Source organism: Chiloscyllium plagiosum, unplaced genomic scaffold (genome assembly GCF_037043375.1).
Source record: "Chiloscyllium plagiosum isolate Xiang-an unplaced genomic scaffold, Cpla_swu_hap1 HiC_scaffold_27, whole genome shotgun sequence".
Taxonomy (NCBI): domain Eukaryota; kingdom Metazoa; phylum Chordata; class Chondrichthyes; order Orectolobiformes; family Hemiscylliidae; genus Chiloscyllium; species Chiloscyllium plagiosum.
Window position 1 is genome coordinate 63,457,616 of NW_028270165.1, and position 27,867 is coordinate 63,485,482.

The 27,867-nt window shown below is 45.9% G+C and overlaps 1 protein-coding gene and 1 long non-coding RNA gene across 2 annotated transcripts in view; one reads left to right on the top strand and one right to left on the bottom strand.

Annotated features, from left to right (window-relative positions):
- LOC148144450 (uncharacterized) lies at positions 1–27,807 on the top strand. Its single transcript, XR_015751497.1, has 4 exons — positions 1–137; positions 7,820–7,924; positions 10,803–11,014; positions 27,523–27,807. It is a non-coding gene; the product is annotated as an uncharacterized LOC148144450 (long non-coding RNA).
- Positions 1–27,867, bottom strand: part of LOC148144448 (uncharacterized) — a 677,410-nt gene that overhangs the window by 52,494 nt on the left and 597,049 nt on the right. The window lies entirely within an intron of this gene.

The following is a 27,867-nucleotide window of genomic DNA, read 5'->3' on the forward strand; positions in this document are numbered from 1 at the left end:
ATTCTGGAGGCGGATGGGGTTAAGGGCCTGCTTGGGAACTCGTCGGCCGCCTGGGTGGTGGAGTTCTACTGGTCGTGGGGCGGCCCCTGTGTCAACTATGGGGCCACCTGGAAGGTACTGGGCCCGGGAGGTGAAAGGTGAGGCAGGTTGGGGGGGACGGAGGGGAAGGAATGTGGGGCCTGTCCTGTCATAGTGACATTTTATACTCACTTTCCATCTGCTTTTACTGGCGCTTGTGCTGTTTACCCCTCACTGTGTGTTTAATCCTTGTGCTGTTTACCCCCTCACTGTGTGTTTAATCCTTGTGCTGTTTACCCTTTGCTGTTTCTTGTGCAATTGCTGAGGGTAGTGTGTAAATACTAGTGAAGGAGATTATGCACCAGCATGTATATGTTCCTGAGGCATTGAAGGGGCAGGATCTGTTGAGAATGGTTGGTCAAGTGTGTGGTGTACTAAACCTTGTTAATATGGGTATAGTTATGATTTGGAGATGCCAGTGTTGGACAGGGATGTACAAAGTTAAAAATCACACAACACCAGGTTATAGTCCAACAGGTTTAATCAGCTGATGAAGTAGCATTGCTCCGAAAGCTAGTGTGCTTCCAATTAAACCTGTTGGACTATAACCTGGTGTTGTGTGATTTTTAACTGGGTATAGTTTGTTACTTGGAAAATATACTTTTTATTATTTAGAGTCATAGAGATGTACAGCACGGAAACAGACCCATTTGGTCCAACCTGTCCATGCCAGCCAAATATCCTAAATTAATCTAGTCACATTTGTCAGCACTTGGCTCATATCCCTCTAAACCCTTCCTATTCATAGACCCATCAGATGCCTTTTAAATGCTGTAATTATACCGGCTTCCACTACTTCCTCTGGCAGTTCATTCCATACATGCACCACCCTCTGCATGGAAACGTTGCCCCTTAGGTACCTTTTATATCTTTCTGCTCTCGCCCTAAACCTATGCCCTCTAGTTGTGAACTTCACCCCAACACTGAGGAAAAGACATAAAAACATTGAGCAGCCAGACAAATGCAAAAGCAATAAAATATCGAGGCACATAGTGTAAAACAAATTATGGCTCTAATCCTTTTTGTTCTCTGAGGCATATGGACACTTAAAATTTGTCAATAACGTCAGCATTGCTACAGAGCATATTGTGTACACTCCTCAGTGTCAACAAGCAGGGCACATGTTTGCCGGTGTCACCAAAACATTGGGCATGTTCCTTGCTGTCGGCAGAAAAGGGGCGAGACCTACTTTTGATGGACAAATAAGGAGCACTGGAGGACCAGAAGGAGAGTTGTCCTCATGCCAATTGGAGCTCCCCTATTGTCTGAATGCGGAAGGTGGACCATGAGCTTCTTAAGGTCCTGCTCCTCCTCTCACACTGAATGAAGATTGAGCTTCACCTCAGACTGCAACTTCCTTCCTCTGTCCAACATCTGTGAGTACAGCACTCTCTTTTCTCACCCCCTTTTCCATTTACGTTTCATTCTGGGGTTCAATTGTTGACTTGGAGCAACTGAAAGGAATGGGAATGAATCCAGCGAGGGGATAGACTCTGGAAAAGTTAGTCCATGCCTGTGTCTCAATTGGCAAAACCGACAAGCAGGAGTCTGGAAGAATGCAGCAAGCCAGGCAGTATCAGGAGGTGGAGAAGTCGACGTTTCGAGTGTAACCCTTGTTCAGGACTGGGGGTGAGTATAGGGAGAGCTGCAGAACAAGGGTATGCTGAGGGCAGGGTGATGAAGTGGGGATAGGTGTAAATAGGTAGAGGGTACGACCTGGTTGGTGAATGTGAGGAAGGAACCTAGTTGGTGGCAGGGAGGTGGAGGGGCAGGGGCTCGGAAGGGAGGTTATTTGAAATTGGAGAACTCACTGTTGAGTCCTTCGGGCTGTGGACTGCTCAGGTGGAAGATGAGATGTTGTTCCTCCAATTTGCACTTTGGTTTGTTGTGGCAATGGATGGGGCCAAAAATGGTCATGTCAGAAAGGGAGTGGGAAGGGGAATGAAAATGGGTGGTGACTGGGGGGTCCGGTCGGCCTCTGCAGACCTTGCTGCGATGCTCGGCGAACCGTTCCCCAAGTTTATGCTCGTGCTCCCCGACGTAGAGAAGGCCACAGTTGGCAAATACAGTACCCCAACGTAAAGTTACAGCCTTTGCTGTGAAAAAAAGTAGAAAGGTATATTGTTTAAATGGTGATATATTGGGATGTGGAGAAAGTGAGGACTGGAAATGCTGGAGATTAGAGTCAAAAAGTGTGGTGCTGGAAAAGCGCAGTAGGTCAAGCAGCATCCGAGCAGTAGGACAGTCGAGGTTTTGGGCGCAAGCCCTTCATCAAGAGTGATGCGTGGATGTTCAGGGGGCATCAGTGTCCATCTGTGCCAGTTGTCAGACAGGTGCAGCAGGCAATGAGCAAGGCAAGTGGTGTATTAGCAAGAGGAATTAAGTTCAGCAGCGGGGATGTCTTCCTGCAGTTGGGGGGTCATTGAATATTCGAGGAGATAGTGAGGTCTGCCGATGCTGGAGATCAGAGCTGAAAATGTGTTGCTGCAGCAGGTCAGGCAGCATCCAGGGAACAGGAGAATTGACGTTTGATTCCTAAAGAAGGGCTTATGCCTGAAACGTCGATTCTCCTGTTCCCTGGATGCTGCCTGACCTGCTGCGCTGTTCCAGCAACACATTTTCAGGTCATTGAATATATTCAAGGCTGAGTTCATCTGATGTTTATGTGGATGTTTATGGGGAAGGCAAGAAAATGGTCTTGAGACAAGTACAGAACCGAGTTACAGAACCATACAAGCACAGAAACAGACCCTTCAGTCCAACTAGTCCATGCTGACTATGTTCACCAGCTAAACCAGTCCCACATGCAGTGTTTTGTCCCATACCCTTCTGAACATTTCCTAATCATGTAATTATCCAAATGTCTTTTAAACCTTGTAACTGTACCTGCACCCACCACTTCCTCTGGATATTCAGTCCACACGTGAACCACACTCTGTATATAAAAAATATTGTGCCCTTCAAGTCTTTTTAAAATCTCTTTCTCCACTTACATTCAAAATTTGCTCCCTCATCTTGAAACCCCCAGCCTAGGGGAAGGACACCTGTCATTCACCTCATCTCTCCCCTCATGATTTTATAAACCTTGATAAGGTCACATCTCCACCTCCTATGCTCCAGTGAAAAAAGTCCCAGCCCATCCACCGAGATGCAGGTAGATCCATATCCAGTCATGATCGGTTCAATGCTGGTCCCAATTCTCTCTCACGGTGTCCAGGACAGCAAGAGACCACAAGACATAGGAGCAGAAATTAGACCACCAGGTCTGCTCATTCCATTCAATCATCGCTGATCAGTTTCTCAATCCCATTCTTCCACTTTCAACAAAGTGAAAACGGACGGAGAGAGTGTGGGATGGAGATTTTCCGCTTCTAGGGAATAATAGAGGAAAGAGAGTTCACTATATATTAGAATTTTTGGGATCGGCTGATGAGCCGAGGAGTGTCAGTTGGAGTTTAATTTAGAGAAGTCTGAGGTTTGCATTTTGGTCAAGCAATCCAGGCAGGACTGATGCAGTTAGGGGAATGTTGCAAAATAAAGAGACCTTGGAGTGCAGGTTCATAGTTCCTTGAAAGTGGAGTCTCAGGTGAATAGAATAGTGAAGAAGGCGTTTGGTTTGCTTTCCTTCATTGCTCAGAGCATTCAGTATAGGAGTTGGGAGGTCATGTAATACACCCTTCCCCCTCAAATGTGTGGTATCCAACTGCTTCATTGTTTCTCGTGAATACAGCCCACACCTCCCGCTACTGCCATAACATGAAAGCACTAGCTTTTGGAGTTCTGCTCTTTTATCAGGTGGTTGTGGAGAATAAGATCATGATCACAGAATTTATAGCCAAAGGAGTCCAGTGTCATGGAGATGTGATACATTAAACAATTTAGATTAAATCTTCCATCTTTTAGAATGGGGTTCTGTTCTTTGGTATGTTAATCCCAGAACCTGTTTTCAGTAACTTTCTCAAGAACGTAATTTAAATGCAGAGCTTTTCTATCCAAAATGTCAGGCTGACTCGACATTGGGACCCAGACAGAATTCACACCTATTGAAGGTTAGGCTGGGACTTTTTTCACTGGAGCACAGGAGGTTGAAAGGTGAAGGTGTCGGGTGCCTCATTAGCAAGTTTGCAGATGACATTCAGATTGATGGAATATCAGATAGTGAAGGGGACTGTCAGATGATACTGCAGAATATAGATTGGAGAGTTGGGAAGAGAAATGGAGTTTAATCCAGACAAATGCGAGGTGATGCATTTTGGAAGGTGCAATTCGAGAGCAAACTATACATTACATGGGAAGGTCCTGGGGGAAATTGATGTACAGAGAGATCTGGGTGTTCAGATCTATTGTTCTCTGAAGATGGCAATGTCTGTCAGTAGAGTGGTTAAGGCAGCATACAACATGCTTTCCATCATCGGATGGAGTATTGAGTACAAGAGCTGGCAGGTCATGTTAAAGTTATATAAGATTTTGGTTCGGCCACATTTGGAATACTGCTGTACAATTCTGGTCGCCAGATTTCCCAAAGGATGTGGATGCTTTGGAGAGGGTGCAGAGAAGGTTCACCAGGATGTTGCCTGTTATGGAGAGCGCTAACTATGAGGAGAGAATGAGTAGATTAGGAGTATTTTCATTGGAAATAAGGAGGTTGAGGAGGGGTCTTGATTTGAGGCCTATAAAACCATGAGGCATGTAGACACGGGTGGATAGGAAGAATTTTTTTTTTCCCCCATAGGGGAAGACTTAATTACTAGGAGTCACGAGTTCAAAGTGAGAGGGGAAAGGTTTGAGGGAGATCTACATGGAAAGTTCTTTACGCAGAGGGTGGTGGGTGCCTCATGCAGTGGAGGCAGTAGGGCTGGGATCGATAGCGTCATTTAAGATGTATCTAGACAGATACATGAATCGGCAGGGAGCAAAGGGATACAGATCCTTAGAAAATAGGCGGCAGGTTTAGATAGAGAATCTCGATCAGCATAGCCTTGGAGGGCTGAAGGGCCTGTTCCTGTGCTGTAGGGTTCTTTGTTATCTTTATAGAGGTTTCCAAAACCATGAGGGGCATAGATAAGGTGAACGGCATGTGTCATTTCAAGATTAGGCCGCAAATTAAGGTGAGAGGAGAAAGATTTTAATAAGAGATGAGGAGCACCTTTTTTGTAAACAGAGTGGTTTGTGTGTGGAATAAATGTCCAGAGGAAATAGTGGATGCTGGTTGTGTAACAACATTTAAAAGACATTTGGATAAGTACATGAATAGGAAAAGTTCAGGGGGATATGGGCCAAACACAGGTAGGTGGGACTAGTTTAGTTTGTGAATATAGTCAGCATGGACTAGTTGGGCTGAAGGGTCTGTTTCTGTGCTGTATGACCCTTTAACTGTTCTGTACTGGTCTTAAAATCATTTTACTTGCCTTCCCCCAGAAACATCCACTTCATTCTTGTTCTAAAATCAGACGAACTCAGCCTTGAATATATTCAATGACCCCCTAACTGCAGAGACTTCTGAACTCATTTCCTCTTGCTAATATACCACTTGCCTTGCTGATTGCTTGCTGCACCTGTCTGACAACTGGCAGTGATTGGTGTGGAAGGACGCTGAGGCCACATTTTACATTCACACATCATTCCTGAGGAAGGGCTCATGCCTGAAATGTTGATTCTCCTGCTTCTCGGATGCTGTCTGATCTGCTGTGCTTTTCCAGTGCCACACGTTTCAACTGTCATCTCCAGCATCTGCAGTCCTCACTTTCTCCACATCCCAATATGTCACCATTTAAACAACGCACCTCCTTTCAGCAGTTATTTGTTCGTAACTGAGGATATAACTTCACACTGTGGGACTGCATTTGCCATGTGTTTGCCAATTGAGATACAGACCTGGACCAACGTTTCCTGACTCTGTCCCCTCCCTGGATTCACTCACTTTCTTCAGTTGCTGCAAGTCAACAATTGGCTTCTCATTGGTACATTTGAAGAAGGATTTGCACCGTTTTTGCAGACAGCGAAGAGCATGAATGGCTTTTGTTGAACCAGCATGGAAACAGACCCTTCGGTCCAACCCGTCCATGCCGACCAGATATCCTATCCCAATCTAGTCCCACCTGCCAGCATTTGGCCCATATCCCTCCAAACCCTTCCTATTCATGTACCCATCCAAATGCCTCTTAAATGTTACAATTGTACCAGCCTCCACCACTTCCTCTGGCAGCTCATTCCATACACGTACCACTTTCTGTGTGAAAAAGTTTCCCAGTAGGTCTCTTTTATATCTTTCCCCTCTCACCCTAAATCTATACCCTTGACTTCTGGACTCCCCCACCCCAGGGAAAAGACTTTGTCTATCTATCCTATCCATGCCCCTTTGTAGACCTCAGCTTCCGACACTTCAGGGAAAATAGCCCCAACCTGTTTAGCCTCTCCCTATACCTCAAATCCTCCAACCCTGGCAACATCCTTGTGAATCTTTTCTGAACTCTTTCGAGTTTCACAAAATCTTTCCAATAGGAAGGAGACCAGAATTGCACACAATATTGCAACAGTGGCCTAACCAATGTCTTGTACAACCACCACATGACCTCCCAACTTCTGTACTCAATACTCTGACCAATAAAGGAAAGCATACCAAACACCACCTTTACAGTTCTATCTATCTGCGACGCCAGTTTCAAGGAGATATGAACCTGCACTCTGAGGTGTCTTCGTTCAGCAACACTCCCTAGGACCTTACCATTAAGTGTATAAGCGCTGCTAAGATTTGCTTTCCCAAAATGCAGCACTTCACATTTATCTGAATTAAACTCCATCTGCCACTTCTCAGCCCATTGGCCAATCTGGTCAAGATCCTGTTGTAATCTGAGGTAACCCTCTTCACTGTCCACTGCACCTCCAATTTTGGTATCATCTGCAAACTTACTAACTGTACCTCTTATGCTCGCATCCAAATCATTAATGTAAATGACAAAATGTCGAGGGCCCAGCACCGTTCCTTCTGGCACTCCACTGGTCACAGGCCTCCAGTCTGAAAAACAACCCTCCACCACCACCCTCTGTCTTCTACCTTTCAGCCAGTTCTGTATCCAAATGGCTAGTTCTCCCTGTATTCCATGAGATCTAATCTTGCTAATCAGTCTCCCATGGGGAACCTTGTCGAACGCCTTACTGAAGTCTATATGGATCACATCTACCACTCTGCCCTCCTCAATCCTCTTTACTTCCTCAAAAAACTCAAAATTTGAGACATGATTTCCCACACAAAAAGCCATGTTGACTATCCCTAATCAGTCCTTGCCTTTCCAAACACATGTACCACCTGTCCCTCAGGACTCCCTCCAACAACGTGCCCGCCACCGATGTCAGGCTCACTGGTCTATAGTTCCCTGGCTTGTCCTTACCACCCTTCTTAAACAGTGGCACCACGTTAGCCAACCTCCAGTCTTCTGGCACCTCACCTGACATGCGCAGTGTGCTCTATGGAGATGCTGTTCCTGATGGATTTAAAGTGTCCAAATGCCACAATTTCTTCCCCTGTCACTCGACATAACCGCGCACACTGCTCGCTGTGTTTGATCTTCATCTTCCCTATAACCCTCATGATTTTATAAATCTCAAATGAGGTCACCCCTCAACCTCCTGTGCTCCAGTGAAGAGCGTCTCAGCCTCTCCTTACAACTCAAACCCTCCAGTCCTGGCAACATCCTGGTAAATCTTTACTGAACCCTTTCTAATAGAATTCTTCCTATTACAGGGCCACCAGAAGCGTTCTCAGTACTCTACAAGTGGCTTCACCAACATCCTGTACAACTTCAACATTATGTCCCAGCTCCTTTATTCAATGGTGTGAACAATTAAGGTAAGTGTGCTGAATGCCTTCTGAAGCTTCCTTCCAACCAGTGATGCAACTTTCAAAGAAGTATATATCTGAACCCCCCCCCCACCCCTCCGCCCCCCACCATATATCTGTACAAGCCCTGCCCTTCCTTATTTTGGCAAAATGCAACCCCTCACCTTTTATCTATACACATGTTCTCTCTCAGACATACACACATACACGCCCCCCCAACACACACACCCTTTCACAGGCTTCTCCTCCATCACACTCACTTTACCAAGCATGTGCGCACATGCTCTCTTACACACACTCTCATGCTGCACACATACATATAACAATGTGGTGCATTTGCAGAATTATATTTGCAGATATATTCAATTTTGCACAAAACGCACAATATGCAGGTCGTCAATCCATGTAATATTTTATAAATTCCTAGTTTGGAAATAGAACCAGTCCGATTTAAGATTGGGATACTCTCACACCTTTCATGCATTGTCTGGACTGAGATGTCACCTGTTTTTTAAAGTGATCTTGAGAATATGACTTAATAGTAGTACTGCGATGTACACATTAATGAACTAAAACCTGCAACCCATTCTAAAAGATGAAAGATTTAACAGCAATCTACGTTTGTCAATATATCATCAGTTGCATGACACTGATCTTTTGCTCTTAACTCTGTGTCTTATGATCCTGCTCCACAGTTACCCGATGAAGGAGCAGCACTCCGGAAGCTGGTGCTTCCAAATAAACCTGTTGGACTATAACTGGTGTTGTGATTTTTAAACCGTGTCCAACCTAGTCCAACAGCAGCACCTCCACCTCGTTTCTAGTGAACACAGCCCATACTTCCCAGTGCTGCCAGTAAACTGCCGATGAAACGATGCACTCCTGAAAAATTTATAGTATCTAACGAAACCAGCTACTCATTCACTGCTCCATCTAATACACAACATTGGAAACTTAGTGCAGAAGGCTGCAAGAAATTAGCAGCTTTAAAACAAAAACCGCTTGGAGCTTTCAATGAGAGCCTGAGCCCAGCAGTACGTTCTGGTTACCTTTTATTTTGTGTCCCAACATGGTTACAGCTTCAGATCCCCCACCCCTCCCCCAGCAAAAAGGGCAGAGAAAGAGTAGCTGTTTTTTAGACAACTCCACAACAGGGGAAAGGAGCAAAGGGCGGGGCAAAGCCAACAGCAGGCCCCCACACTACGCCTGCATTGCCTTGCACAGTTTACAAAAATCCCTTCCCCTTCAGAGACTCCCCAAAGTGTGGGAGCAGGCCAACTGGCACAAAGACTACACACCGATCCTCCGAAAGGTAACCCACCCACACAATTCTCCTATTGCTCAACATTTACCCCTGACTAATGCACCTAACCTGCACATCCCTGGGCACTATCTGAACCTGGACAAAGTTAAAAATCTCACAACACCAGGCTAAGTCCGACAGTTTATTTGGAAACACGAGCTTCGGAGCACTGCTTCTTCATCAGGTGATTGTGGACAATAAGATCATATGGCACAGAATTGATAGGAAAACATTACAGTGCCCTGCCACTGAACTGATATATTGAACAAACCTGGATTGTTAAGTCTTTCATATTTTAGAATAGGTTGCAGCAATCATTAATTAGATTACTTACAATGTGGAAACAGACCCTTCGGTCCAACAAGTCCACACCGCCCCGCCGAAGCGCAACCCACCCATACCCCCTACATTTACCCTTTACCTAACACTACGGGCAATTTAGCATGGCCAATTCACCTGACCTGCACATCTTTGGACTGTGGGAGGAAACCAGAGCACCCGGAGGAAACCCACGCAGACACAGGGAGAACGTGCAAACTCCACACAGTCAGTCGCCTGAGGCGGGAATTGAACCCAGGTCTCTGGAGCTGTGAGGCAGCAGTGCTAACCACTGTGCCACCGTGCCGCCCACTAAACAAAAACAAACATTGCATAGGGCTTTCTGATAGGAAGGAAACCAGAATTGCATGCAATATTCCAACTGTACAGCTGTAACATGACCTCCCAACTCCTGTACTCAATACTCTGACCAATAAAGGAAAGCATACCAAATGCCATCTGCACTATCCTATTGACCTGCGACTCCACTTTCATAGAGCTGTGAACCTGCACTCTAAGGTCTTTTTGTTCAGCAACACTCCCTCGGACCTTACCATTAAGTGTACAAGTCCTTCTAAGATTTGCTTTCCCAAAATGCAGCACCTCACATTTACCTAAATTAGATTCCACTTGCCACTTCTCAGCCCATTGGCCCATCTGATCAAGATCCCATTGTAATCTGAGGTAACCTCCTTCGTTGTCCACTACACCTCCAATTTTGGTGTCATCAGCAAACTTACTTACTATACCACTTATGCTCACATCCAAAAGGTAGTGGGCCCATTATCTATTTTCAAAGTGGAATTTACAATATATTACATGTATTGTCTGCCTGCAGATTGTGCAGTCTTTGAGCAAAGTAGAATGTATTTGCAAACATCATGCTACAAAGACAAACTCCCACCATGGATGATCTATCATGTGTGCATGAGATAGAGAAAAAGTCCATGTCCGTGCTGTATATCTCTGTCTATTTGATAACAGATGCTTTATTCCTGTTGGTGTAAATGTTGTTGTAATTCATAGCTGGGTACTAATAGATGTAAGGGTGACAGAATTCCTCAAGTAGGGCACTGTAAGATTCCTGGGAGACCCCTATTCCTGGTTTACTTCCTCATGAACAAACATTAAGCACGTGCGCCTATTTATGATTTTTGTTTCATTTTTTCTTGTTTGATTCCCTGTTATGACTGCACCTTGTATCAGGATGGTTGACAGGCTGGGAGATTGTGGGTTGGGTCTTGATTGAATATTTTATCGTTCCAGAAGTTATAAAAGGCGGGGTCAAAGCTTTAACAGAAATCCAGCAGAGCTGAGAACAGACCGACATCTTAGTCTGTGGGAACAGGAGGATCAACACAGGACAGAAATCAGGGCCTGAAATCTGAGCTGACACCAGACCATCCTGTGATCCAGTGCTTTGATTAGCAGCATCCTTCTACATCAGTCAATGCCAGTTGTCAGACAGGTGCAGCAAGGCAAGTGGTATATTAACAAGCTGAACTGAGATTAGAAGTGGGGATGTCTTCCTGCAGTTAGGGGGTCATTGAATATATTCAAGGCTGAGTTCATCTGATTTTTGACCAATAAAGTGTGGATTTCTTTGTGCGCAGGAGGTTTTTTTTATTTTGAATGGTTTATGTGTTGGATGCAGGTACAGTATCCACGTTGAAGGTGGAAGGCAAGAAAATGGTTTTAAGACCACGACAGAACAGTTACGTGAGACAGCACAGAAACGGACCCTTCAGTCCAACTATTCCATGCTGTCTATGTTCTCCAACTAAACTAGTGCCACTTGCCAGTGTTTGGCCCATATCCCTCCGCACCGTGCCTTTTCATATACTTATCCAAATGTCTTTTAAACGTTGCATCTGAATGTGCATCCACCACTTCCTCTTTACATTCACTCCACACGTGAAACACTCTGTTTATAAACAAACTTTTCCTGATTCTGTCCGCTCCGTGAATTCATTCCCTTTCCTTTCGGTTGCTGCAAGTCGGAAATTGAAGCCCAGAATGAAAAACATGGAAAAGGAGTTGTGAAGAGAGTACCATACACTCAGATGGTTGACAGAATAAGGAGGTTACAGTCTGGAGCAAACTCAATCTTCATTCAGAGAGAGCAGCAGCAGCTTCCGAAGCTCATGTTCCAACGTCTGCATTAAGACAATAGGAAGGCTCTGATTGGCAGGAGGACCAGTCACCTTCCGGTCCTCCAGGGCTCCTGACTGGCCTCTTTCACTACCCTGTGTCCCAATGATGCAACTTTCAAAGAACTATGTACCTGATTTGGAGATGCCGCTGTTGGACTGGGGTGTGCGAAGTTAAATTTCACACAATACCAGGTGATACTCTAACAGGCTCATTTGTAAGCACTAGCATTTGGAGCACTGCTCTTTCATCAGGTGGTTGTGTCTTATGATCCTGTTCCACAAACACCCAATGAAGAAGCTCGTGCTTCCAAATAAGCCAGTTGGACGATAACCTGGTGTTGAGTTTTAACTTTATCCACCCCAGTCCAACACCGGCACCTCCACATCATGTCTAGTGAACCAAGCACACACTTCTCAGTGCTGCCAGGAAACTACAATGCTGATGACATTGCACTCCTGAAAATTTTACAATTTCTAACAATGCTGGCTACTCATTCACTGCTGCAACCGATACACAAGATTGGAAACATAGTACAGGAGACTGTCAGAAATGAGCACAGCAGGTCAGGCAGCATCTGAGGAGCAGGAACATCAACGTTTCTGGCAAAAACCTGAGGAAGGGCTTTTGCCCGAAATGTCAATTTCCCTGGTCCTCGCATGCTGCCTGACCTGCAGTGCTTTGCCAGCACCACTCTCATCTTGACTCTGATCTCCAGCATCAGCAGTTCTCACTTTCACATGTAAAATGAGCAGTTTTAAAACAAAAACCTGTTGCAGTTTAAAGCTCTCAGTGAGAGTCTGAGCTCAGTGTGAAGTTCAGGTAATCTTTATTGTGACCTAACTTTGTTACAGCTTCAGAATTTCCCAGCAGAAAGGCGTAGAAAAAGTAGCAATTTTTAAAAAATCGCTCAAGGTCAAAGTGCAACCCCTCACTTTCTTCATTATTGGTCATCACTGAGTCGTCCCTTTGTAACTGCATCCTTGGTACAGCCTTAACCTGGAGGAAGTATTGCCTCACTCAGCAATTTCAACCTGTATTCCAATCAAGTTGGATGAGCAGCGTAGAGTCCACCAGACTGTTGTGGGGCTGGAGTCACGTGTAGGCCAGACCAGGTAAAGGATGCAGCTGGGACGACTGCTCTAATAACTGCTCTAGTCTTCCCTAAAAGAGAACAGTGAATCAGATAGGGGTTTTCTTCCACCCCCACCCCACCAACAATGGTTTCACCGTTAGATTCTGAACTCCAGATTTCTGACCAAATTCGAATTCCACCATCTGTCGCGGTGGGAATCGAACTCGGGAGCCACTGGAACTGGGTTGATAGTCCAGTTAATAAAGGCACTCGGCCGTCATTCTTTCAATCCCCTGCAATGCCACATGATCCCGCTGGTGGCTCCGCAGGTGGGAGGAGCAGTTGAAGGCCTCTCCCCTGCGTGGACTCATGGTGCCTCAGCAGGGCAGAGGCCTGGAAAAAGGCCTACCCCCACACTGTGTAGGGGAACGGCCTCTTCCCCTGTGTGGACCCACTGGTGGATCAGCAAGAAGGAAGCCTGGGTAAAGGCCTACCCGCACTCTGGGCAGCTGAAGGGCCTCTTCCCCTGTGTGGACCCGTTGGTGCCTCAACAGGTTGGAGGATTCACGGAATGTCTTTCTGCACTCGGGGCAGCTGAAGGGCCTCTCCCCCGTGTGGACCCACCGGTGCCTCAGCAGGGCAGAGGCCTGGGTAAAGGCCTTCCCGCACTCAGGGCAGCTGATTCCCTGCTGTGACTACACTGTGCCTGGATTGTTGACTGGCTGGGAGATTGTGGATTGAGGCTTGATTGACTGAATGTTTGTTTAACCCAGAAGGTGTAGAAGGGGAGGTTCAGAGCTTCAACAGACATCCAGCAGAGCTGAGAACAGACAGACATCCACATGCCTTTTAAATGTTGTAATTGTGCCAGCCTCTGGCAGTTCGTTCCATACATGCACCACCCTCTGAAGTGGTTGCCCCTCCAATCTCTTAAATCATTCCACTCTCACCTCAAACATATGCCTTCTAGTTTTGGACTCCCATACCCTGGGGAAAAGACCTTAGGGTTTCCCCTCTATCCATGGCCCTTACAAAGGTCTATAAGTTTACCCCTCAGCCTCGGATGCTCCATGGAAAATGCCCCTGGCCTATTCTTTTCTGACCCCTTTCAAAGTTTCATAACATCTTTCCTACAGCAGGGAGACCAGAACTAACTGCAATATTCCAAAAGTGGCTTAACCAACATCCTGGACAGCCACAACATGACCTCCCAACTCATCTACTCAATGCTCTGACCAACAAAGGCTATCCTGTCTACCTGAGAACTATGGAACCTGCACTCCAAGGACTCTTTGTTCTGCAACATTCCCCCTAACTGTGTCAGTCCTTCCTGGATTGCTTGACCAAAATGCAACAACTCACATTTCTCCAAATTAAATTCCATTTACCACTCTTTGGCCCATCCGATCAATTCTAATTTATAGCGAACTCACTTTTCTCTCTCATTCCCTAGAAGCTGAAAATCTCCATCCCACACACACTCCCTCCATTCTCACTTTGCTGACCCTAATCCCTGCTGTACCTCATTCTGAAGGGTCTGGTTCATGCTGATTAACAGGCCCGCACTCGGGGGGGGGGGGGGGGGTGTCTAATTGAAACATACATAATCTTCAAAGCCGGACAGAGTGGACATTGCGAAGATGTTTCCATTGGTAGGACAGACTCTGGCCAGAGGGCACAGCCTTAGAGTAAAGGGAAGACCTTTTAGAACGGAGAAACTTCTTCAGCCAGAGAGCGGTGAATCTGTGGAATCTATTTCCACAGAAGGCTGTGCAGGCCAGGTCACTGAGGATATTTAAAACTGAGACAGATAGGTTCTTGAGTATCAAGAGGATCAAAGGTTACGGGGAGAATGGGGCAGGTGGGACTAGTTTAGTTTGTGAACACAGTCAGCATGGTCGAGTTGTATTGAAGGGTCTGTTTGTGCTCTCTGGCTCTGTAACTGTTCTAAACTGGTCTTGAAACCATTTTCATGCCTTCCTCTTGTTCAAAAATCCAATTAAGATCATGGCTAATCTATTCACCATCTGAGATCCTCCTCCCTGCATTGTCCCAACTACCCTTAATTCCCCTACCATTGCAAAAACCCATCCAATTGTGTCTTAAATATACTTAATGAAGCTGCCTCTACTGCTTCCTGGGGCAGAGAATTCCATAGATACACAACACTCCAGGAAAAGCAGTTCCTCCTCATCTCTGTCCTAAATTTACTCCTCCTAATCTTGAGCCTGGTTTCATTCACCAGCAGAAATGACTCAATAAGTAGAGTTTCATCCTCACAGTGCAATGAATTCCCACTTTGCACAAAACCTCGGATTTACTCACTCACTCAGTTGCTGTCTCACAAATGCAAGATTTCATTGTACCTTCTACTCCCATTAAGGGCAAAACATCTTTGAAAAGTCCTCAGAAACACTTCTGCTCTCACCGAAGATGATTAGAGTCATACAGCACAGAAACAGACCCTTTGTCCATCCACATTAAGAGCAAAGCATCTTTGAAAGCTTCTCTGAAACTCCAGCCTTCACAATCACACTTTTGCTCTCACTGAAGATGATTAGAGTTATATAGAACCGAATCAGACCCTTTGTCCATCCACACATCATTCCTGATGAAGTGCTCGGGACCAAAATGTCGACTCTCCTGGTCCTCAGATGCTGCCTGACCTACTGCCTTTTTTCAGCACCACACTTTGACTCTAATCTCCAACATCTGCAGTTCTCACTTTCTCCACATCCCACAGTATCACCATTTAAACAATACATCTCCTTCCTGCTTTTTTGTTTAATAGCAAAGACTATAACTTCACATTGAGATACTGCATTTGCCACGTGTTTGTAAATTGTGGTCTTCTCTACTTCGGGGAGACTGAGCATAAACTTGGGGAACGGATTGGCGAGCATCACAGCTGGGTCCGCAGGGGCTGACCAGACCTCCCAGTCACCATCGATTTTAATTCCCCTTCCCACTCCCTTTCTGACAAGAACATCATAGGCTTCCTCTATTGCCACAACGAACCAAACCGCAAATTAGGGAACAACACCCCATCTTCCGCCCGGGCAGATTACAGCCTGCAGGACCCAACATCGAGTACTCCAATTTCAAATAACCTCCCTTTCCATCACCCGACTCCCTTCTCAGCCCCATGCCCCTCACTACCACTCCTTCCTGCCACCAACCTGATTTCTTCCACCCAATGATTAATCTGACCGATTCTTCACCTATCCCCACTTTAGCCCCCGACCCCAGCACCCATCCCCAGTCCTGACGAAGGGTTACACCCGAAATATCGACTTCTACACCTCGTGATGCTGCCTGATTTGTTGTGCCCTTCCAGCCTCCTGTCTGTCTGTTTTGCCAATTGAGACACAGACCTCGATCACTTTTCCATAGTCCGTCCCCTCCCTGGGTTCAATCCCTTTCCTTTCAGTTGCTGTAAGTCAACAATTGAACTCCGGAAAGAAATAGAAATGGCAAAGGGGGCGAGAAAAGAGAGTGCTGTACTCACAGATCTTAGACAGAGGAAAGAATTTGCAGTCTGGGTGAAGCTCAATGTTGATTCAGGAAGAGGAGCAGGAGTAGAGCTTCAGAAATTCATGGTCCAACTTCCACATTCAGACAATGGGGTGGCTCTGATTGGCAGGAGGACCAGTTTTGTTTTGGTCCTCCACGGTTCCCTATTGGACCATCAAAGGTAGGTCGCGCGCCATTTTTTGCGGAAAGCGATGAGCATGCCCAGTGTTTAGCTGACACCGGTGGGCATGTGCACTGCGTTACTGACACCGGGAAACATGCGCAGTATGCTCACTAGGGATGCTGGTGTTCCTGTCAGATTTTAAGAGTCCAAATGCCAATACGACAAAAAAGGGGTCGAGCTACAATTTGTTTTTCCCTGTGATTCGGCATTGTATTGTTTTTGCATTCTGTCTGGCTGCTCAACTTTTGTATGTCTTTTCCCCACGTTGCGCGAGTCCAGAACTGGAGGGCATGGGTTTAGGGTGAGAGGGGAAAGATTTCTGAGGGGCAACCTTTTTGCACAGAACGCTGGTGGGGGTCAGCCAGAGGAAGTGGTGGAGGCCAGTACAATGATAATATTTAAAATGCATCTGGATGGGGATATGAATAGGACAGATTCAGAGGGATAAGGGGCCAAATGCTGGCAAATGGGTCACTAGATTAATTTAGGATATCTGGTCGGCATAGACCGAAGGGTATGTTTCTGTGCTCTGTGACGCTATTTCTAGATAGTTGGAACCAACTTCACAAGACTAGGACTAGGCCATTCACCCCTTACAGTCAAGATCAGAGTGGTGTTGGAAATCACAGCAGGTCAGGCAGCATCCAAGGAGCAGGAAAATCGATGTTTCAGGCAAAAGCCTCGAATGCTGCTTGACCGGCTGTGCTTTTCCAGCACCACTCTAATCTTGACTCTAATCTCCTGCATCTGCAGTGCTCATGTTCGCCCATTCACCCCTTCCAGCCTGTCCTGAGCGGTGGCCTGACTGCGTTTATTTCAGTGAAAGAATCAGACAGATTTCAGCAGCTCTTTTAAAAAACTTGAACACGCTTTCTGGCTTTAACGATGTTTCTGAAGATATCATTTTAGGTTTAGGGTGTAGGTTTGATATCCAGACGTTTCATCACCTGGCTAGGTAACATCTTCAGTGGCGACGCCAAGTGAAGCAAAGCTGTTGTCTCCTGCTTTCTATTTATTTCTTTCTCCTGGATGGGGTTCCTGGGGTTTGTGGTGATGTCATTTCCTGTTCGTTTTCTGAGAGGCTGATAGATGGTATCTCAGTCTGTGTGTTTGTTTATGGCGTTGAGGTTGGAGTGCCAGGTCTCTAGGAATTCTCTGGCAAGTCTTTGCTTAGCCTGCCCCAGGATAGATGTGTTGTCCCAGTCGAAATGATGTTTTTTTTTCATCCATGTGTAGGGCTACGAGGCCTGGCACTCCAAGCACAACACCATAAACAAACACACAGATCTACATGCCATCTATCAACCCCTCAGAAAACGAACAGGAAATGACATCACCACATACCCCAGGAACCCCATCCAGGTGAAAGATATAAATAGAAAGCAGGAGACACAGCTTCGCTTCACTTGGAGGTCGCCACTGATGATGTTACCTAGCCAGGTGATGAAACATCTGGATATCAAACCTACAGCCCAGCGAGCAAACCTCCACCCTAAACCTCAACCTGAGCTACAAACCTTGCAAAAATCATTTTAGGTATTCTCAGTTTTGAAGATCAGCCATTTATCACCCCTCCCAACTCCCAGGTAGAGTCATTACTATCCATTATCTCTCTCTCTCTCTCTCTCTCTCTGTTCTTTGAAGGGCTTGATACAGCGGTCAAAGATGGTTCGAGGCTTGAGAAAGGACGGGTGTGGTGGGGGCTGGGGAGAATAGAGACCAAAAGGATGGGGGACAGAGAGAGAGAGAAAATGGCAGTCAGAGGGTGGGGGTAGAGAGAGAGAATGAGTGGGGTTGATAGAGAGATTGAGTGGGGAAGAGAGAGTGGGCGTGGCGGAGAGGTGGGGAAGGGCAGGGTGTTACTAGGCACACAGATGCACAAGATGGCTACTGAGCCATCAGTTGGCCAACTTGACACACAAGATGGCCGCTGGATCACAATATGGAGAGAAACAGCAGAGCAGATACAGACACTGCCTGGGGCCACCAGAATGCCAGCACAATCGACTCACAACCCAGGTGATTAGTTTAAGGCGGGTGGGGGAGAGAATACACATGAGTAATGAACACTGCCCGCTGAAGTGTCTGGGTCCAGCCAACACCTCTTATAGAAGTGTCAGCGGAGCAGGTAAGGGCTGTTTGGCAGGGGCTGCTTGAAGGCTCGGTGACGTTTGTTTAACGGTTTAAATTTGAAAGTTTTTTTTTAAAAAGCGCGAAGCGGATCTGGAAGTTGGTGTAGCGTAAGCTTACCTGGGTAGGTTTCTTTCCCTATAAAAGCACGCAGGAGAGGAACCCGAGGCACTGCAGAGGTGCCTAACCTAATAATAAGAACCGTTGTGTTAAGTAGATAAGTGCTGCATTTTGCTTGTTCTATTCTTGGACCTAGTTTGTTTTTAAAAGGTTACTTTTAGAGGGATGGCAGTGAAGGCAGTGCAATGTTCCTCTTGCAACATGTTTGAGGTGAGGGATGCCATGGTCATCCCTGCTGATTACTCTTGCAGGAAGTTCACCCATCTCCAGCTCCTCCAAGACCATGTTAGGGAACTGGAGCTGGAGTTGGATGAACTTAGGATCATTCGGGAGGCAGAGGGGGTCATAGATCGGAGCTTTAGGGAAGTAGTAACTCCAAAGATTGCAAACAGATGGATGACAGTGAGGGGGACTGGGAAGAAGCAGCCAGTGCAGGGACCCCTGCGGCCGTTACCCTCAAGAACAAATATACCATTTTGGATACTTGTGGGGGGGACGACTTACCAGGGGTAAGCAATGGGGTTCAGGCCTCTGGCATGGAGCCTGTCCCCGTTGCTCAGAAGGAAAGGGTGGAGAAGAGCAGAGCAATAGTTCGGGGCACAGATAGGCGGTTCTGTGGGGGCGAGAGAGACTCACGTTTGGTATGTTGCCTCCCAGGTGCAAGGGTACGTGACGTCTCTGATCGTGTTTTCCGGATCCTTAAGGGGGAGGGGGAGCAGCCTGAAGTCGTGGTCCACATTGGCACAAACGACATAGGTAGGAAGAGGGTTGAGGATGTTGGGCAGGCTTTCAGGGAGCTAGGTTGGAAGCTCAGAGTTAGAACAAACAGAGTTGTTGTCTCTGGTTTGTTACCCGTGCCACGTGATAGAGAGTTGAGGAATAAGGAGAGAGAACAGTTAAATGCGTGGCTACAGGGATGGTGCAGGAGGGAGGGATTCCGGTATCTGGATAACTGGGGTTCTTTCTGGGGAAGGTGGGACCTCTATAAACAGGATGGTCTACACCTGAACCTGAGGGGCACCAGTATCCTTGGGGGAAGGTTTGCTAGTGCTCTTCAGGGGGGTTTAAACTAATTCTACAGGGGCATGGGAACCTAGACTGTAGCTTTAGGGTGCAGGACCTGGAGTGTAGGGAGGTTAGGAACATGGCATCAATCTCAAAGGAGGGTGCCTGTAAACAGGAAAGTGGCTTGAAGTGTGTCTCCTTCAATGCAAGAAGTATATGAAATAAAGTAGGTGAACTTGCAGCATGGATTGGTATCTGGGATTTCGATGTTGTGGCTATTACGGAGACATGGGTAGAACAGGGACAGGATTGGCTGTTGCAGGTTCCAGGGTTTAAATGTTTTAGTAGGGTCAGAGGTGGGGGTAAAAGAGGGGGAGGTGTGGCATTGCTTGTCAAAGATAGTATTACAGCGGTGGAAAGGACGATGGATGAAGACTCGCCATCTGAGGTAGTTTGGGCTGAGGTTAGGAATAGGAAAGGTGAGGTCACCCTGTTAGGAGTTTTCTACAGGCCTCCTAATCGTCCTAGAGACGTAGAAGAAAGGATTGATTCAGGAGAAGAGTGAAAGTAATAGGGTGATTGTTATGGGGGACTTTAACTTTCTAGATATTGACTGGGAAAGCTATAGCTCGAGTTCGTTAGATGGGTCGATGTTTGTCCAATGTGTGCAGGAGGGTTTCCTGACACAATATGTAGACAGGCCAACAAGAGGTGAGGCCATACTGGATTTGGTTCTGGGTAACGAACCAGGCCAGGTGTTAGAATTGGAGGTAGGTGAGCACTTTGGGGACAGTGACCACAATTCGGTGACTTTTACTCTAGTGATGGAGAGGGATAAGTATGCACTGCAGGGCAAGAGTTATAGCTGAGGGCAGAGAAATTATGATATGGTGAGGCACGACTTAGGATGCGTGGCTTGGAAAAGTAGGCTTCAAGGGAAGGGCGCAATTGATATGTGGAGCTTGTTCAAGGAGCAACTATTGAGTGTTCTTGATAAGTATGTACCTGTCAGGCAGAGAGGAAAGGGTCGTGTGAGGGAACCGTGGTTTAATAAGGAATTGGAATCCCTTGTTAAAGGGAAGAGGGCGGCCTATGTAAAGATGAGGTGTGAAGGTTCAATTGGGGCGATTGATAGTTATAAGGTAGCCAGGAAGGATCTGAAGAGAGAGCTAAAAGCAGCAAGGAGGGGACATGAAAAGTTCTTAGTTGGTAGGATTAGGGAAAACCCAAAGGCTTTCTATAGGTATGTCAGGAATAAAAGAATGACGAGAGTAGGAATAGGTCCAGTCAAGGATAGTAGTGGGAAGTTGCGTGTGGAGGCTGAAGAGATTGGGGAAGACACTGAATGAATACTTTTCGTCAGTATTCACTCAGGAACAGGACATTATTGCCGATGTGAATACTGCGTCACAATTTATTAGAATGGATGGCTTTGAGGTATGTAGGAAAGAGGTGTTGGAAATCCTGGAAAGGGTGAAAATAGATAAGTCCCATGGGCCTGATGGCATTTATCCTAGGATTCTCTGGGAAGCAAGGGAGGAGATTGCAGAGCCATTGGCCTTGATTTTTTATGTCCTCAGTGTCTACAGGAATAGTGCCAGAAGACTGGAGGATAGCAAATGTGGTTCCCTTGTTCAAGAAGGGGAGTAGGGATAACCCTAGTAACTATAGGCCGGCGAGTCTCACTTCTGTTGTGGGCAAAAGTCTTAGAGAGAATTGTAAGGGATAGGATTTATGAACATCTGGATAGGAATAATGTGATCAAGGATAGTCAGCATGGTTTTGTGAAGGGTAGGTCATGCCTCACAAACCTTATTGAATTCTTTGAGAAGGTGAATAAGGAGGTGGACGAGGCTAAAGTGGTAGATGTGGTGTATATGGATTTTAGTAAGGCGTTTGATAAGGTGCCCCATGCTAGGCTACTGCAAAAAATACAGAGGTATGGCATTGAGGGTGAGTTGGAGGTTTGGATTAGGAATTGGTTGGCTGGAAGAAGACAGAGGGTAGTAGTTGATGGAAAAGGTTCATCTTGGAGTGCAGTTACTAGCGGTGTTCCGCAAGGATCTGTTTTGGGACCATTGCTGTTTGTCATTTTTATAAATGACCTGGAGGAGGGGCTAGAAGGTTGGGTGAGCAAGTTTGCGGATGATACGAAAGTCGGTGGAGTTGTTGACAGTGAGGAAGGATGTGGCAGGTTACAGCGGGATATCGATAAGCTGCAGAGCTGGGAAGAAAAGTGGCAAATGGAGTTCAATGTAGGTAAGTGTGAAGTGATTCACTTTGGTAAGAGTAACAAGAAGATGGGGTACTGGGCTAATGGTTGGATACTTGGTAGTGTGGATGAGCAGAGGGATCTTGGTGTCCATGTACACAGATCTCTGAAAGTTGCCATCCAGGTAAATAGTGCTGTGAAGAAGGCATATGGCGTACTGGCTTTTATTGGTAGAGGAATTGAGTTCCGGAGTCCTGAGGTCATGTTGCAAATGTATAAGACTCTGGTGCGGCCGCATCTGGAGTATTGTGTGCAGTTTTGGTCGCCATACTATAGGAAGGATGTGGAGGCACTGGAACGGGTGCAAAGGAGGTTTACCAGGATGTTGCCTGGTATGGTAGAAAGATCGTATGAGGAAAGGCCGAGGCACTTGGGGCTGTTTTCATTGGAGAAAAGAAGGTTTAGGAGTGACTTGATAGAGGTGTACAAGATGATTAGGGGTTTAGATAGGGTTGACCATGAGAACCTTTTTCCACGTATTGAGTCAGCTATTACGCGGGGGCATAGCTTTAAATTAAGGGGTGGTAGGTATAGGACTGATGTTAGGGGTAGACTCTTTACTCAGCGAGTCGTGAGTTCATGGAATGCCCTGCCAGTAGCAGTGGTGGACTCTCCCTCTTTATGGGCATTTAAACGGGCATTGGATAGGCATATGGAGGATAGTGGGCTAGTGTAGGTTAGGTGGGCTTGGATCGGCGCAACATCGAGGGCCAAAGGGCCTGTACTGCACTGTATTTTTCTATGTTCAATGTCTTTGGGATGGATCCAAAACTTACTTCGTTAATGATTGAAAATACTTTGACCTCTGTAACTGCCTGCCAGAGAGTGTGTTGGCGTCAGATTCAATTATGGATCATTAAACTGAAAAGGAAAGCAAGGTACTGTAGTGGATGTCAGAATATGAGTTTCCTGATTGGGACTGGTCACTTGCTCCTGTTACCATTTCAGGTTGCTAACGTTTCGTTAGCATCCTGCACATGTTGGGAATTTTTCTCCTTTCTAGTATCTCAGTGACAAATCTAGTTTATGAATTGTTCCTATGATATCTCATGAGCGGGTTTATGATATTCACAGTGTTGTGGGTCACAGTGTGTCCAAGTGAGGAAAAACAAACTGTTCATCTTAAATATTTGATTTTAAACAATGGAAATAAAATTAATGTTTGGTAAACACAACTTGCTGTGTAGTAAGATCATCAGAAATAGGAATGGGAGTAAGTAATTGACCGTTGAGATGCTCTGTCTTTCATTTATCTAAATTCTCTTTCCTGCACTTGTTTTTTCATGACTTCATCTGCTGAAGTGACTACACTCCAAAAGCTTGTGATTTCAACATAAGAGCATAAGAACTAGGAGCAAGAGTCAGCCTTCCGGCCCTTCGAGTCTGCTCCACCACTCAATAAGATCATGACTAATCTTTTTGTGGACTATGCTGCACTTACCTGCGTTTTCACCATATCCTTAATTCTTTTATTTTTCAAAAACGTATCTCCTGCTTCTAGTGATTGCTGAAGTAATGTCAAATCCTTCCCTGGGCAAGGAATTCCATAGATTAACAACCCTCTGGGTGAAGAAGTTTCTTCTCAGTTCAGTTTTAAACCTGCTTCCTCTAATCTTGAGGCCATGTGCTCTTATCCTAGTCTCACCTACCAATGCAACATCATACTTCTATTTCTTTCATAATTTAATATATTTCTGTGAGATCCCCTCCAAACAAACCTGCTGGACTATAACCTAGTGTCATGTGACTTATGACTAAAAAATTTGTTATTACGCATCCTCATAGCAGTGGGATTTCAGGGCTCGAAGATAGGGACACTACCACTGCGCCTGAAAAAAAAACCTCTGCAGCAAATAGGCCCTCTTCTATTGAATGAATGGGGAGAGGTTTCTTCTCAACATGGGATACAAATATTATACCCTCAGAGCCCTTTACACTAAATTGAGCCCTCTTCAGTTGAATGAATGGATGTGGAGGTGCCACAGTTGAATTGGTTGATAACGTTAAAAATCACATCTTCCCCCTGAATATGTGACATTACCGCTATAGCCCCACAGCCCGTTGCAGTAAATTGGGTCATCTGCTGTTGAATGAATGAACGGGAATGAAAAGGGTGGATACACTGACGTGATTGTGAAATTCTCCACCAATCCCAAAGCTTGTGGTCGGTACCGACTAATCGGAGAGAGATATTGCAGAGGGTGGGACCAACACGACGCACAAAGCCAGCCGCCATTGGTCAGGTGGAGTAAGGTGCGCTCTGATTGGAGGGGCCGCGAATGACGCGCGTCACTGAAGGAGGAGACGGAATGAAGAAGAAAAACAAAGATGGCGGCGCGAGGCTGCGGTTTTGTCATCGACTCAGCGGGCGGTTTCTGACGGAGGGAGGGGGGCAGACAGGCATCGTTTACCTCAGAAAATACCTTTAAAATACATTTCAAATTAAAGCCAGAACTTTTCAAACAAAAGTTGTGAAGAAAAGGAGACAGTCCCCGGTGGGGTTTATTGTTTATTTTTGTATAATTCCCGGGGCCCGGGAAGGGGGAGGTGACAGTTACCGGGTGAACGAGAAAACAAATTAAAAATGTCGGCGGTGGAGGAGAGAGAGCCGGCGCCCGCGGCTTCTTCGGCGGCGGCCGGAGCCCAGGAGCTCAACAACCCCCCGGAGCTGGAGGAAGGTCCGAGCTCCAAGAAGCGGGGGGTCCGGCTGGAGGCTGGATTTGCTCAAGGCTTGTATCTATTAACTTATTTAAATGGTACCTACTGTATGGGGCTATGGTTTACATTAAAACCGGAGGATCATGTCAGAGTGTTTGTTTATATTGAGCAGTTGTAGTTGGTAAAATACACTCCCTGGAGGAGCACCTTCTATGATGCTGCATTTCTTGCCTTCTGCCCTTCCCCCATTTGTTAACTCTCATCTTGATTTTACTTTTTTTTTGGTCAAATTTAATTTCATATTAATGAGACTTGGTGTTCACTGTGTGTTATTAATTTGTTTGTTGAATTACTAAGAAAAAAATTAATGGTGTCATGTCATTTCTGATGTCAGAGTTTGACATTGAATGTGCAGATGTGAATACCAATAAGTTGTGAAAATAAATCAAGAACTTGTGGTTCTAAAAAAAAGCAGTTCACTGATATTAATGGCATTGTCTCATTTGAGGATGATGATTTGAGTCTGACCAACAAACCGTTTCATGTAGTCACCCAATTTAATTAAAATTTTCTTTAACTTAATTAAAGAAAATAACCCTGGCAGGCTAAAATTTGTACAATTTGTTTATAAGATTTATTTATATGTCCCTTGCTCTCGATGTGGTCTCTGCCACATTGGGGAGACTGGACGCCAACTTGCAGAACATTTCAGGGAACAGCTCTGGGACGCCAAAACGAAACGACCCCACCGCCTTGTGGCTGAACGCTTTAACTCCCCCTCCCAATCCGTCAAGGACACGCAAGTACTCTGGTGCCTTCCCCTCCAAGCTCTAGCTACCTGACGCTTGGAGGAAGAACATCTTGTCTTCTGCCTTGGGACCCACCAACTACATAGGATCGATGTAGATTTCACCAGTTTCCTTATTTCCCCTCCCCTCCCCCCACACCACACACCTTGTCCCAGATCCAGAGTTGAAAAATGTGGTGCTGGAAAAATGCCTCGAGGCCATGCCTCTAGGAATTCCCTGGCTGTTCTCTGGCATGGCACTCGTCCACAGATTCTATCAACAAACACATTGACCTGGACCCAATATACCGGCCACTGCAGCAGACAGTTGGAACTGACAACCGGAAGCGGCAGAGACAAACCACTATAAATGCTGGAGGAAACATCACAGAAGCGCTTCACAAGAGGCTCCCAAGCACTGAGGATATCACCTGGACAGGAGATGAAACGTCTGCAACAAAAATTCCCAGCTCGGCGAACAGAACCACAACAATGAGCACCCGAGCTACAAATCTTCTCTCAAACTTTGAATTGAGCATAGGAGTTGGGACATCCTGTTGCAACTGTCACACGAGCCACACAACGCAAGGCGTGGTCCTTCTCTGACTTACCATCCCTTGGAATATCGGGGGGAAGACACCCCTTTAATTGTAACATTCAGGAAATATGCCTTATTTCAACAAAAATGTGCTGTGCTCACAGATGTTTGGACAGAGAAAGGGAGTTGCAGTCTGGAGTGAAGCTCAACCTTCATTCAGAAAGAGAGGAGCAGCAGTAGCTTCAGAAGCTCACCGTCCAACTTGCGCATTCAGACAATAGGGGGGCTCTTCTGGGCAAAATCTGGGAATGAAGCAATGTCTCCCCCTTTCCATTCCTTATCCTGGGAGGGAGAGAGAAAGGGGGAAGCACTGTTCACTTGCAACAACGGGAGGCAGTATGAATACAAGCAGGGAGCAGACTCTGCAAAAGTCAGTTTCAGTCGGCTTCTTCTGAAATATTGTGTGCAATCCTGGTCTCCCTCCTATAGGCAGGATGTTGTGAAACTTGAAAGGATTCAGAGAAGAGTCACAAGGCTGTTGCCAGGGTAGGAGGGTTTGAACCACAAGGAGAGGCTGAATAAGATGGGGCTGTTTTCCCTCGAGCATCGCAGGCTGAATGTGTGTTTTTTAAAGAGGTTTATAAAAACTTGAGTGTGGATGGGGTGAATAATCAAGGTCTTTTCCCTGGGATAGGGGGAGTGCGGAACTAGAGGGCATAGGTTTAGGGCGAGAGGGGGAAAATTTAAAAGGGACCTTGCAGTCAACCTTTTTTTTGCAGAGAGTGAAGCGTGTATGGAATGAGCTGCGGAGGAAGTGGTGGAGGCATCTGGATGGTTATATGCAAAGGAAGGGTTTAGAGGGATATGGACCAAGTGATGGCAAATGGAACTAGACTAATTTTGGATATCCGGTCGGCATGGACAAGTTAGATTGAAGGATCTGTTTCTGTGCTTTATGTCTCTGACTGTATGACTGGTGAAAAGCGTTGGCATTCGTCGAAACATTTATGCAACAGAAAATTATAAGAGGGTAAAGATAAGCCTCACGTCATTGATCCATGAATCCCGGTGTAGTATGGATGTATTTCCAGTAATAGAGTCAGTATGGCATGGAAGGAGTCCAAAACGACGGCTTCTTTTACAAAAAGTCACACTTAAAACTTAAATCTGAGTCTTCTGGAATTGTAAGACAACCGTGCGTTAATATAAGACAGATAAGTCTGGGGTATATGTTACATATTTGATGGAATGTTTATGGCTCTAAAAGCCTGATTTGCAGTTGTTTCTGGGCTCATAATATTGCACTGCAGCATATTGTATATCTTCAGTAAGAACGTCAATACCGCATGATAGATGTCCATTCAGCAACTTGAGTGAACTCTTCCTGGAGTATGCAATCCACCACATTACCCTGCTGTATACATTTACGTATAGATCAGCACAAAGATCTTGGGTATTAAGAGAGGAAACAATGATCCACAGAAACTAGAAATGTGTGTTCTGATTTTCTATTGTGGACTGACAGCGATGACCTTTGCAATCTCTTTCCACAGGAATATTACAAGAGAAGAATTTGGAGGCAGAAATCTCAGACCAAACATCACATCGAAGTCTGACAATCGCTTGATTCACCAGGACTTGGATATTGATGGCCTTGAAAACAAAGGGGAGAAGGTCTGTCTGCTTTGTTAGGTTTTAAATGTCAGTGTGACTGGAAACTCAGAGTCTTACATACCCACACACCAGAGTAGTGACTGGAACATGCTTTACAGAGTTCTCCAATTATCAGAGGGTTCACCAGTAACACCACACCTATGCTGTAAGTGTGAGCGAGTTTCAACTGATTGTTGAACCTGGAGAAACACGAGGACACCTGCACCATGGAGAAATCATGAAAA